Below are 10637 nucleotides of genomic sequence, written 5' to 3' on the forward strand. Positions count from 1 at the left end.
TACTAAATTACTTGGGAATCGGAAGCATTCTCAAACTTATCTATACAAATAAATATAAATCGGTGGAACCTAGGTTGCTAGTCTCATGAGTTAACCCTCTCGGCCATAGTTTAAGATTCCAAACTTTTTCTGGGTCTGAAAAATCGTACTGTTGCATGCATTAGATTTCAAAAATACGCATTGAAACTATAGTGCCAGAAAAATTTATATAAATCTAAATCAATCTTATTTACAACACTAGGGCTCGTTTGGTACAAAGAATTGGCTTGGACTGGCTTGGACTAAATTTAGTACCATGTTTGTTTTATCTAATCCTAGTCTTAGATGAGATTGCTAATACCGGGCCCACCAAAAACACCTCCTTAGGAGGGGACTACTAATCCCATGTGAAAATAGAGGATTAGCTAGTCCCAATGCTCACCAATGTATAAAATGCATATATTATATTGTAAAATTAATAACATATATTATTATTATTAAACTTACTTACACATATACTATAATGTACATATATACATGTATATACACATAAATATATCATATATGTATATATGTATATATGTACATACACATATATACATATATAATATATATAATATACATATACATATATACATGTATATTATTATTATAATATACCCATATACACATATACATATTAATATTATAATAATAGCATACGTGTATATATGTAATATATATTATATATTATATATTATAATACATATATATATATATATACGTATATATACATATATGTGTATATATATTATACCCATGTATGTATTATAGTATACATATACACACATATATACACATATACATTATATATGTATTATATATATTGTAATATACATATATATGTATGTATTATATATATTGTAATATACATATATATATGTATGTATTATATATATTATAATATACATATATATGTATGTATTATACTCATGTATATATTATAATATACATATATACACCTATATACACATATATAATATATGTATAATGTATGTATAAATATATATATATTATATATATAATATACATATATACATGGGTATAATATATATATATATATATATATATAGTCCCCTTCAGTTGAGGGATCCCTCAAATAGTGTTATTTGAGGGATGGGGCGCTCAACCATTGGATCTGTTTTAATGAGCTTGTGTGGTTGAGATTGATTCAAACCTTTTAACCCGTTTCCTTTCTAATGACCCGCTAGAAACCCGCGTACGCTGGGAAACCAAAAGACGCCCTAAACAAGCACGCTTGGAGCAGAAACCAAGCTGAAGAGAAAAATCAAGAGACGCGAAGCAAGAGAATCAAACATCCAAGTTGAAGAGGAGGATCCTCCATCGCGAGATTTCTGTGCGAAATAGGTATGGGTATTCCTAGGTGTGGTTGTTTCAAAATCTGAGCCATGGGTTATTGATTTGGGGGTTCTGTGATAAGTTTTGAAGAAGAGGATCCTCCATCCCAAGATTTATGTGCGAAATAGATATGGGTAAGTCTCTGCTCCTAATTGATTTGAGAGAAAAAAAAAAAAAAATTTGATTCGTCTCTGCTTCTAAGAATTTTATCATTATAGGAATATTTCTTATGTTTCTATTGATTAAGAATTCTAGAATAAATGTTGTTACAAACTTTGTGGAGATGTAGAAGTGTAGGAAGGTTGTGAAGTCAGCCGTTAGCCTTGTTGCTTCTAGTTTAATGATGTGGCTCTGATAATGTGTGATTAATAGTTTGTACCCTTTGCTTAATTTAGAATGAAGTTTTGTTGGAAGTATGAAGTTTTTTCTTGGACAGTATGAAGTTTTTTGGTTAGAAGAATTTTGTTAGGTTCAGTACCTTGTTTCTTTTTCTTCAGTAAAGGTAAATATAATGGCGTGCTAGTTTGCATTTCTTGTTAGAGCAAGAAAAAAAGTTCAAGGTTCATATTCACAACTTCTTGCTTGTAGAAGTATGAGGTTTGCTTTTACAAGTCTATGTTTTTTTCCTTCTTTAAATGTATCGGTTGTGGGCCTTGTGTTGTTGTTTAATTTCACGGTGTGAATGCAGGAAACCCAGACGACCAAGGACATGGCTAGAAAGGTGTCTGCAACAACACAAGATGTGTGTGTTCTTTTTCGGTCAAATTCGGGTATTGTTCCTTCCACTACAAGGAAGTGTTTAGGTTTTTTGTCATCATGTACATGTAAAACGAAACTCAATTTTCAAGTGTCAATAAATTGTTCGTAATTATCTGTTCAAAGGTTTTTAAACTGCTGTGAAGAGGTTGAGTTTTTCCTATCATTGTCAATGGGTTAGTTTCATGAGAACCCGAAGAAGAATATTAGACTTAGCACAAACTGGAAAAAAAAAAAAAAAATGGAGGCATTACAGGTTGCTGCAACCTGCTCACTAAAATCGGGCTCACTAAAATCGGAAGCAAGTTAAGTTTCACAATGTGTAGATTATAAGATTGCTAACTTCCTTTCACGGCCACATCTCCCTTGTGCAGAAACAAGCAAAGCACGACAGCCAAAAGGAATATTCAATTCAATAGAGAAAAAACATATAGAATGGAAAGCAATACCCATAACTGTTTATCAATGAGAAATTCTACAATGTGAATGGTATGATCATTTTGGAGAACATTAATGAAAAATAAAACTGAATGGTATAAACCGTCATATATCAAATGGAACAAGCTTTGAGATAAAGAGGTTGGCCTTGTATTCAAATAGCATTTTCACATAGAATTGCTTGAGAGCAGGTGCTCCTTAAATTGATTATTAACTTCAATAAATTGCACAAGTTGGCGCCAAGAACTATCATCTAAACATAAAAGTTTATATCCAACCCTAAAAGTACTGCAAACATGATCACTTGAATGAGAAGTTCCATGACAGCAAAACAAACACCACCAAAGATGTTAAATCCAAAGTACAGTAGATGGTCCAACTTCAAGACTGACATAAACGAACAAGATTACTCCATTATAAACCTGCAATGCAAGAAAAAAAAAAACAAAACAGAAAAAATGAGACTACAATTCTAGTATGGTTTCACTACAACCACAAGAACAATTGAGAAACCAAATGAATAGCTCATTAGCTGGATTTTTCTTTTCTACCAACAACAGCAATTGCTTTTCTTTTTTGTTGTTGACGTATGACGTATCTGTTTCTATTGATTAAATGAGTGTGTAATATCTCTATATGTGTACAGCTTGTTTGAGAATTAGAATAAACAACTCTATGGAGTGCAGAAAAGTGTAGTATCAGATTTTGATCAAATCAAGAATTGCCCATTAGAACTTATATAAAGAATTCATCATTAGAACCCAAATCAAGAATTTACCATTAGAACACAAATTAAAAATTTCCCATTATAACTTATATCAAGAATTCATCAATGGAACCCAAATCAAGAACTACCCATTAGAACCTATATCCAGAATTAATCATTATAACCGAAATAAAGAATTACCCATTAGAACCCATATTAAGAATTACCCATTAGAACTCAAATCAAAACTTATCACAGAACCCCCAAATCAATAACCCATGGCTCAGATTTTGAAACAACCACACCTAGGAATACCAATACCTATTTCGCACAGAAATCTCGCGATGGAGGATCCTCCTCTTCAACTTGGATGTTTGATTCTCTTGCTTCGCGTCTCTTGATTTTTCTCTTCAGCTTGGTTTCTGCTCCAAGCGTGCTTGCTTAGGGCGTCTTTTGGTTTCCCAGCGTACGCGGGTTTCTAGCGGGTCATTAGAAAGGAAACGAGTTAAAAGGTTTGAATCAATCTCAACCACACAAGCTCATTAAAACAGATCCAATGGTTGAGCGCCCCATCCCTCAAATAACACTATTTGAGGGATCCCTCAACTGAAGGGGACTATATATATATATATATATATATATATATATATATATATATATATATATATATGTATTTTATAATATATATATATGTATATACATGTATGTGTGCATATATATATACATACATATGTTCATATTATTTATAATATACATATATATACATGTATATACACATATACATGTATATACACATACATGTCACATATATTATAAAATACATATGTACACATACATAATACATGTATTTATACATATATACATATACATAGATAGTTTTGAAGAAAAAAAAAAATCTAGTCCTAATCCTAATCCAAGCGTACACCAAACGCAGGATAAGTGTTATCCAACTTAGATCAAGCCAAGCCAAGCCAAGACAGTCCCTAAGCATAGTCCATGCCAAGACAGTCCTATATACCAAACAAGCCCTAATGGATTTATTAGTGAAATCCTCAAGAAGGAAATAACTACATGAAATTCAAAGTCAAAAGAGACGAGCACCAACGTGGTTCACCTGGAATTATATATGGGTTGTGGACAGAGAAGCAGAAAGGAATTTGAGACGTCAATAATATTAAAACGAAACCCTCCACACTATAAATGTGTTAATTTTTGTTTTATTTATTTGAAAAAAAAACCCATCAGTGGAAGACTTTATTTCTTTATGGGTCACAAATATTGAAAGATTTTGAAACAGCTATAAATTGGCATACCCACCACCTCTCACTTCTTCATCCATTCTGAACACAACAATGGCTTTCTCTTTTATTCATTTTCTCTTTACCTCACTGGTCTTGATCAACACCATCATAACCCCCTCACTGGCCAAAACATCTTTCAGACCCAAAGCCCTAGTTCTTCCAGTGGCAAAAGACGCTTCTACCCTCCAATACCTCACCAGCATCAAGCAGAGAACCCCACTAGTCTCCACAAGACTAACCCTAGATCTTGGTGGCGATTTCCTCTGGGTTGACTGTGAGCAAGACTTCGTCTCCTCCACCTACAAGCCTTCCCGCTGCCACTCAGCCCAATGCTCTCTTGCAAAGGCCAAGGATTGTTACGACTGCCTCTCTCCCCAGAGGCCAGGCTGCCACAACAACACATGCGAGCTCATGCCAGCAAACACTGTGCTTGGCTCATCAGGCAACTTTAACCAGCTGGGTCAGGATCACGTGTCCCTCCATTCCACCGATGGATCAAATCCTGGTAGGCTCGTCTCTGTCCCCAACTTCCTCTTCATTTGTGGCCAAACTTTTCTCTTGACACAACTTGCCACTGGTGTCAAGGGCATGGCTGGTCTTGGCAGCAGTGGCGGATCCAGGAATTTCCTCTTCGGAGGTCAACGTATAAAATCTCACAAATTTTTTTTAGACAAATCTTTTGTTTTTCTTTCTTTTCTGTCTTTTTTTTCTATCTCACATTAATTTATCATTAAACACATTTAATATAAATATAAAATTAAACTCAAATACTCAAAATCGCCTCAATTCATTTTTAAAAACCCAATAAACAACAAATAATATAATCATAAAAAAGTTAAAATTGAAAGCTTCATCATCTTACAAAGTTTATGTTCATATCAATGTCACACAAATAAATAAGGAGGAGGAAAAAAAATAGAACAGAACTGAAATCTCAACCCAACTGAAAGCTCTTATAATAACCCAACTGAAAACTTCCAAAAATTTTCAACCCTTGAAATCTATATTTGATATTTCACGATCTAACTTCTTTCAATGATGGATAGGATACAACCAGTTGAGAGCTCAATCAATTTCAAAGAACTAATCTGTTTTGAAAACTCTGATGAGAGAGAGAGGAGGGAGATGAGGTTTTTTTATATTATTTTATAAGTAAATTTGATTATTTCCCTTCAATGAAACTAATGAATTACATTTGTATGAAAGGGGGGGAATTATCGGGGGGTGGGGAAAGCAGCAGCAAGCTGGGCTTTTTTTATTATTTTTTTCAAAAAACCTGTGAAGAAACGACGTCGTTTTGATGTTGAGAGACCAAAAAAAAAAACTTAAGTAGAACGACGTCGTTTTGACGTCCAGCGAACAAAAAAAAGAGAAGGCGCGCGCTGCGCGCAAGGCAGCTGCGCTACCCTTCTTCTCCAGCTGCACACAAGTTGCCCCTTTGGGGCATTCCGTCGAACACCTTGCGAGGGTCAAGATTGGCTGCTCTAATGGAGGATTTCAGAGGTTGCAGGGGACAATTGACCACCCTTGCTCCTCTGTGGATCCGCCCCTGCTTGGCAGGGCCAAAATTGGGCTTCCCTCCCAATTCGCCTCCGCTTTTGGCTTCCTCAAAATTCGCCCTCTGCTTGCCTTCTTCAACCAGATCTTACGGCGCCGTTTTCTTTGGCGATGGGCCTTACATTTTCCTTCCTGGTATCGACTTGTCCAAGTCACTTATTTACACCCCGTTGCTCCTCAATCCTGTCACCACCTACGCTGCTTACGTGGCAGGCGAGCCTTCTAACGAATATTTCATCAACGTAACGTCAATCAAAATGAACGGGATTACTATTGATTTAAATACTTCGTTGCTGGTCTTTGACAAAGATGGCTATGGAGGCACAAAGATCAGCACCGTCAATCCTTACACGGTGCTGGAGAACACAATCTACAACGCTGTTATTAGAGCGTATCTAAAAATACTCCCTGCTCAAATTCCTAAGGTGACACCAGTAGCACCTTTCGGAGTGTGCTTCAACTCCACCTACGTCGGAAAGACACGTGTCGGCCCGGATGTGCCCACCATTGATTTTGTGTTGCAGAGTGAGAGTGTGTACTGGAGGGTGTCTGGAGCAAATTCGGTGGTGCAGGTGAGCAAGGACGTGCTGTGTTTAGGGTTTGTGGATGCTGGGCTGAGCCCGAGTAACCCTAGGACTGCCATTGTGATCGGAGCGCACCAATTGGAGGACAATCTTCTTCAGTTTGATTTGGGTAGTAAGAGGCTTGGGTTCAGTAACTCGCTCTTGTCCCGACAAACCACTTGTTCTAACTTCAACTTCACTTCTACTGGTTATTAGAGTAATCATAGTACTTGGAGTATACGTAGCATCTTTCTAGAATTTGATAGTCATGGCCTTTCGCATGGGTGCGCGGAAGCTAAAACCGGAAAATCCTTAGGAAGTGGCTAAGGGATGGGTGTCAAATGTAGTGTAGTTTTCTAATATATGATTCCTCCATAAAAACATGGAGATAGATATGAACTAGTGGCCTAAATCATGCCTAACACATGCTAACTATCTGCCTCCAAACATGCTAACGTGCCCACACATGTCGACGATACAACTATATTCTCTAACTCATGCCAACAATGGGCAATGGCTACCCATTAAATGGTGACGGCAGCACCAACATTTGCTAATGATGCATTTGGTCTTAGATTAGGTCAAGGAATATTTTTTTTGAGATTAATCGTATATTTATGTTGGGCAATGCATGGCATGCATGTTTCGTAGACATAGGCTTGGCCAAGTTGATTAGAGCGGATGTGCTTCCCATTTTGCCTTGAGTTCGAATTCCCTCTTTGTAGTTTAGATTAAATTAGAGTATAATATCTTCTGTATAAAAAAATTTAAAAAAAAATGCATTGCATGCAAAAGATGAGAATCCATTGTAAACAATTATAAAATTAAAAAAATATATTATAATCAATTTTTTGATATCTTATAGAGATTTTAAAAAATCCAGATTCTGCCATTGATATTACTCATCGATCATTGAGTTATTTCGTGCGAAAGTAAACCTGATGAACACCCTACGCTAGTTTTTGTCTCTTAATCTTTGAATTTCATGTTCTTTGTCCCTTTGTTAATTAATAATCATTAGTAATCTAATCCAAACTGCAGTATAAATATAGCTCTTGAAACGTGGAGAGTGATATTAAAATGAAATTCAAAGTCAGAAGAAGAGACAAAGACTAGCGTGGGTTGAGCTGGATCATCAGAAATTAAACATAGCTTCAGCTGGGAAATTTAAGCCTCTGCTCTCTGCCCCCATTAATTTACACCCCAAGGGTGAGTGGCCAGCACTGCACCGACAACTCTCACAGCTGCAAATATAAGACAGAGTCCAGTCACATAACCTTGACTATTTGCTGCGTGTGAACAATATTAGAACCATTATTTCAGGAAGATAAAAAGTCAAACAAAACTTTTATCTCCTAAAACCCCATACACACAGAGAAAAAAACCCCTCAGTATTAAAATATTTGAAACAGGTATAAATTGGCAAGCCCTCCTCCCACTTCTTCAACCATCAGCTACCTCCACCGCTGATTAGCAATCAATTAGAGAACAATACTTCCTCAGCTATTCACAGCCTAATTCTCTTTTGCTCACTAGTGATCTTTCACACCATCACCACCTCCTCACAGCCTAATTTTCTTTTGCTCACCAGAGAAAGTTTGCCATTTGCTTGAGCTCCTCCACAAGCTCAAACGGTGCCGTTTTCTTAGGTTACTGGCCTTACGTTTTGCTTCCGGGGATTGATGTGTCCAAGTCACTTGTTTACACCCCGTTGCTCCTCAACCCTTTCAGCACGGCCCCTGGCTACGTGGCAGACCCTTCTGCAGAGTATTTCATCAACGTAAAGTCAATCAAAATTAACGGCAAAACTGTGTCGTTTAATACTTCGTTGCTAATCTTTGACCAATATGGCTACGGCGGCACAAAAATCAGCACCGTCAATCCTTACACTGTGCTGGAGAACACAATCTACAACGCTTTTGTTGATGCATTTGTGAAGGAATTCCCTGCTCACGTGCCTAGAGTGGCAGCTGTAGAACCCTTTGGAGCATGCTTCAACTCAACGCATATCAGGAAGACACGTGTCAGGCCGGTTGTGCCTAACGTTGATTTTGTGTTGCAGAGCGAGAGTGTGTACTGGAGGGTACTTGCAACAAATTCGATGGTGCAAGTGAGCAAAGATGTGTTGTGTTTAGGGTTTGTGGATGCAGGGTTGAGCCCAAGTAACCCTAGAACTGCCATTGTGATCGGAGGGCATCAACTGGAGGAGAACTTTTTGCAGTTCGATTTGGCTGCTTCTAGGCTTGGGTTCAGCTCCTTGCTCTCGTCAGGACAGACAACCTGCGCTAACTTCAACTTCACATCTAATGCTTAGAGACAAAGAGAACATTTCCTTGCTAGTGGCCAGCGGCTAGCTGTCCATGCATGCGCTTTACTTTTTGTTTTTGTTTTTCCTTATTCATATGTTTTTTTTTTTGTATGTTACGTGTTTAACAATTGCTTTTGAATACGAACATTCATGAATCCTTCCTCTAAAATTCTAGTCTCGAGTCTCAGTTTACGGCCTTGTTTGGTGGGCTGAATTGGACTGAATGTTTTCAATTAAAATGGACATGGGTCCTAACCATTGTTTGGTGAGCTTAAGTTTGTCTCGGACTGGATATATATATATATGGACATGGGATCCATGTCCCAAATAACTATGGCTCCAGAACCCAAGCCCAGATGTGGGTTTAGAATCCGAGTCTTTTCCAGAGAGCCAGCCCGCCTCTTCTCTCTTCTGTTGACGAGCCTGCCTCTTCTCAAGTTCTTCTTTTCTCTCTATTTTTTTGGTCGAGCCCCCTTTCTTCTTCTTTTCTCTCTTTCAACCAATCTTCTCACTTCAATCTATCTCGCTCTCTCTCTTGGAAATAGGAACAAGAAAAATGGAAGGCAATGGTGGGTTTGAGGAGGAGGGGAAAGGAGATCTGGGACCATAATTTTTTTCTTTTCATTTTCTAGGTTTTGTGCCTAAACTCGGAATCGAGGGCCCTTTCCTTCAAAAGTGGAAGAAGATATTTGTAGCATCATGTCTGTTTGCTGTTCTGCTAGATCCATATTGTTTCTCTACTTTCCTATGTTCAAGGATGATATCAAGTGCCTACATTTGACATAAACTTGAAGATAGCCGCTCCTCTTTTAAGATCATTCACTGATCTTTTCTACATATTTGACTTACTTTTTAAATTAATTGTGAATATTTTTTCATTTTCTGGGTTTTTGAATTTTTTAAATTTAAATATTGGTTCTGTAATTTGATGCATTTTTTATTTATTTTTTATGATATTAAATAATCTAATAAACAGTAAATTTATTTTAAAATTTATAAATTTAAAAAAAAAAAAAAATCCAATGATGTCCATTGTGGCCTTGTCCCAAACAATGGACTGGACTGAAGTCCAATCCAGTCTAGTGCTTTACCAAACAACTCAATAGGACTGTTAAAAGTAATGCATTATCTACAGTTTAAATTTAGAAAATAAAATTATTAGTTGTATATTTTCTTACAGGTTTCTTATGAAGAGTTGTATCTCTTGACCATATGAGAAGTTGTATCTTTTAGATATCAAAAGTTGTATATGTATCTCTTGGAATTAATTCAAGAGTGTGTCTTGTTATGTAAAGGTGTAAATGTATTGAAGAAGTTAATAAAATCAGTTTGTATAATTCTCTGTTTTCCAAACACTCTATGCCTTACTTTATATTTCCATCCTATTCTTCAATTTTGTGATCATTCCCCCAACAAGGACTTGAAGTTCAACCCAGTGCAGTTCCATTGTTACATAATTCAATCGGGTATATATATGTTCGATAGAATTATTTCGATGCTCATATAATTTATGCACGAGAGACAACTAATCCTACTCTCGCACTTCCCCTCAGCCATCTTCAACCCCTCTCTCTCGCTCTTCCCCCTCAGCCATCTTCATTCCCTCATCTTCTCTGTGGGAACTCTTGTAG

The 10637-nt window shown here is 36.7% G+C and overlaps 1 long non-coding RNA gene and 2 pseudogenes across 1 annotated transcript; 2 read left to right on the forward strand and 1 right to left on the reverse strand.

The window, feature by feature from the left end:
- Window positions 1–2752: 2752 nt before the first annotated feature.
- Window positions 2753–3812, reverse strand: LOC110769968 (uncharacterized). Its single transcript, XR_002528657.2, has 2 exons — window positions 3599–3812; window positions 2753–2993 (listed from the first exon to the last, which is right to left on the reverse strand). It is a non-coding gene; the product is annotated as an uncharacterized LOC110769968 (long non-coding RNA).
- Window positions 3813–4628: 816 nt separating this feature from the next.
- Window positions 4629–6914, forward strand: LOC110750447 (putative aspartic proteinase GIP2 pseudogene; annotated as a pseudogene).
- Window positions 6915–7226: 312 nt separating this feature from the next.
- On the forward strand, window positions 7227–9012 carry LOC148297356 (putative aspartic proteinase GIP2 pseudogene; annotated as a pseudogene).
- The last annotated feature ends 1625 nt before the right edge of the window (window positions 9013–10637 follow it).

Source organism: Prunus avium, chromosome 1 (assembly GCF_965620075.1).
Source record: "Prunus avium chromosome 1, drPruAviu1.hap1.1, whole genome shotgun sequence".
NCBI lineage: Eukaryota > Viridiplantae > Streptophyta > Magnoliopsida > Rosales > Rosaceae > Prunus > Prunus avium.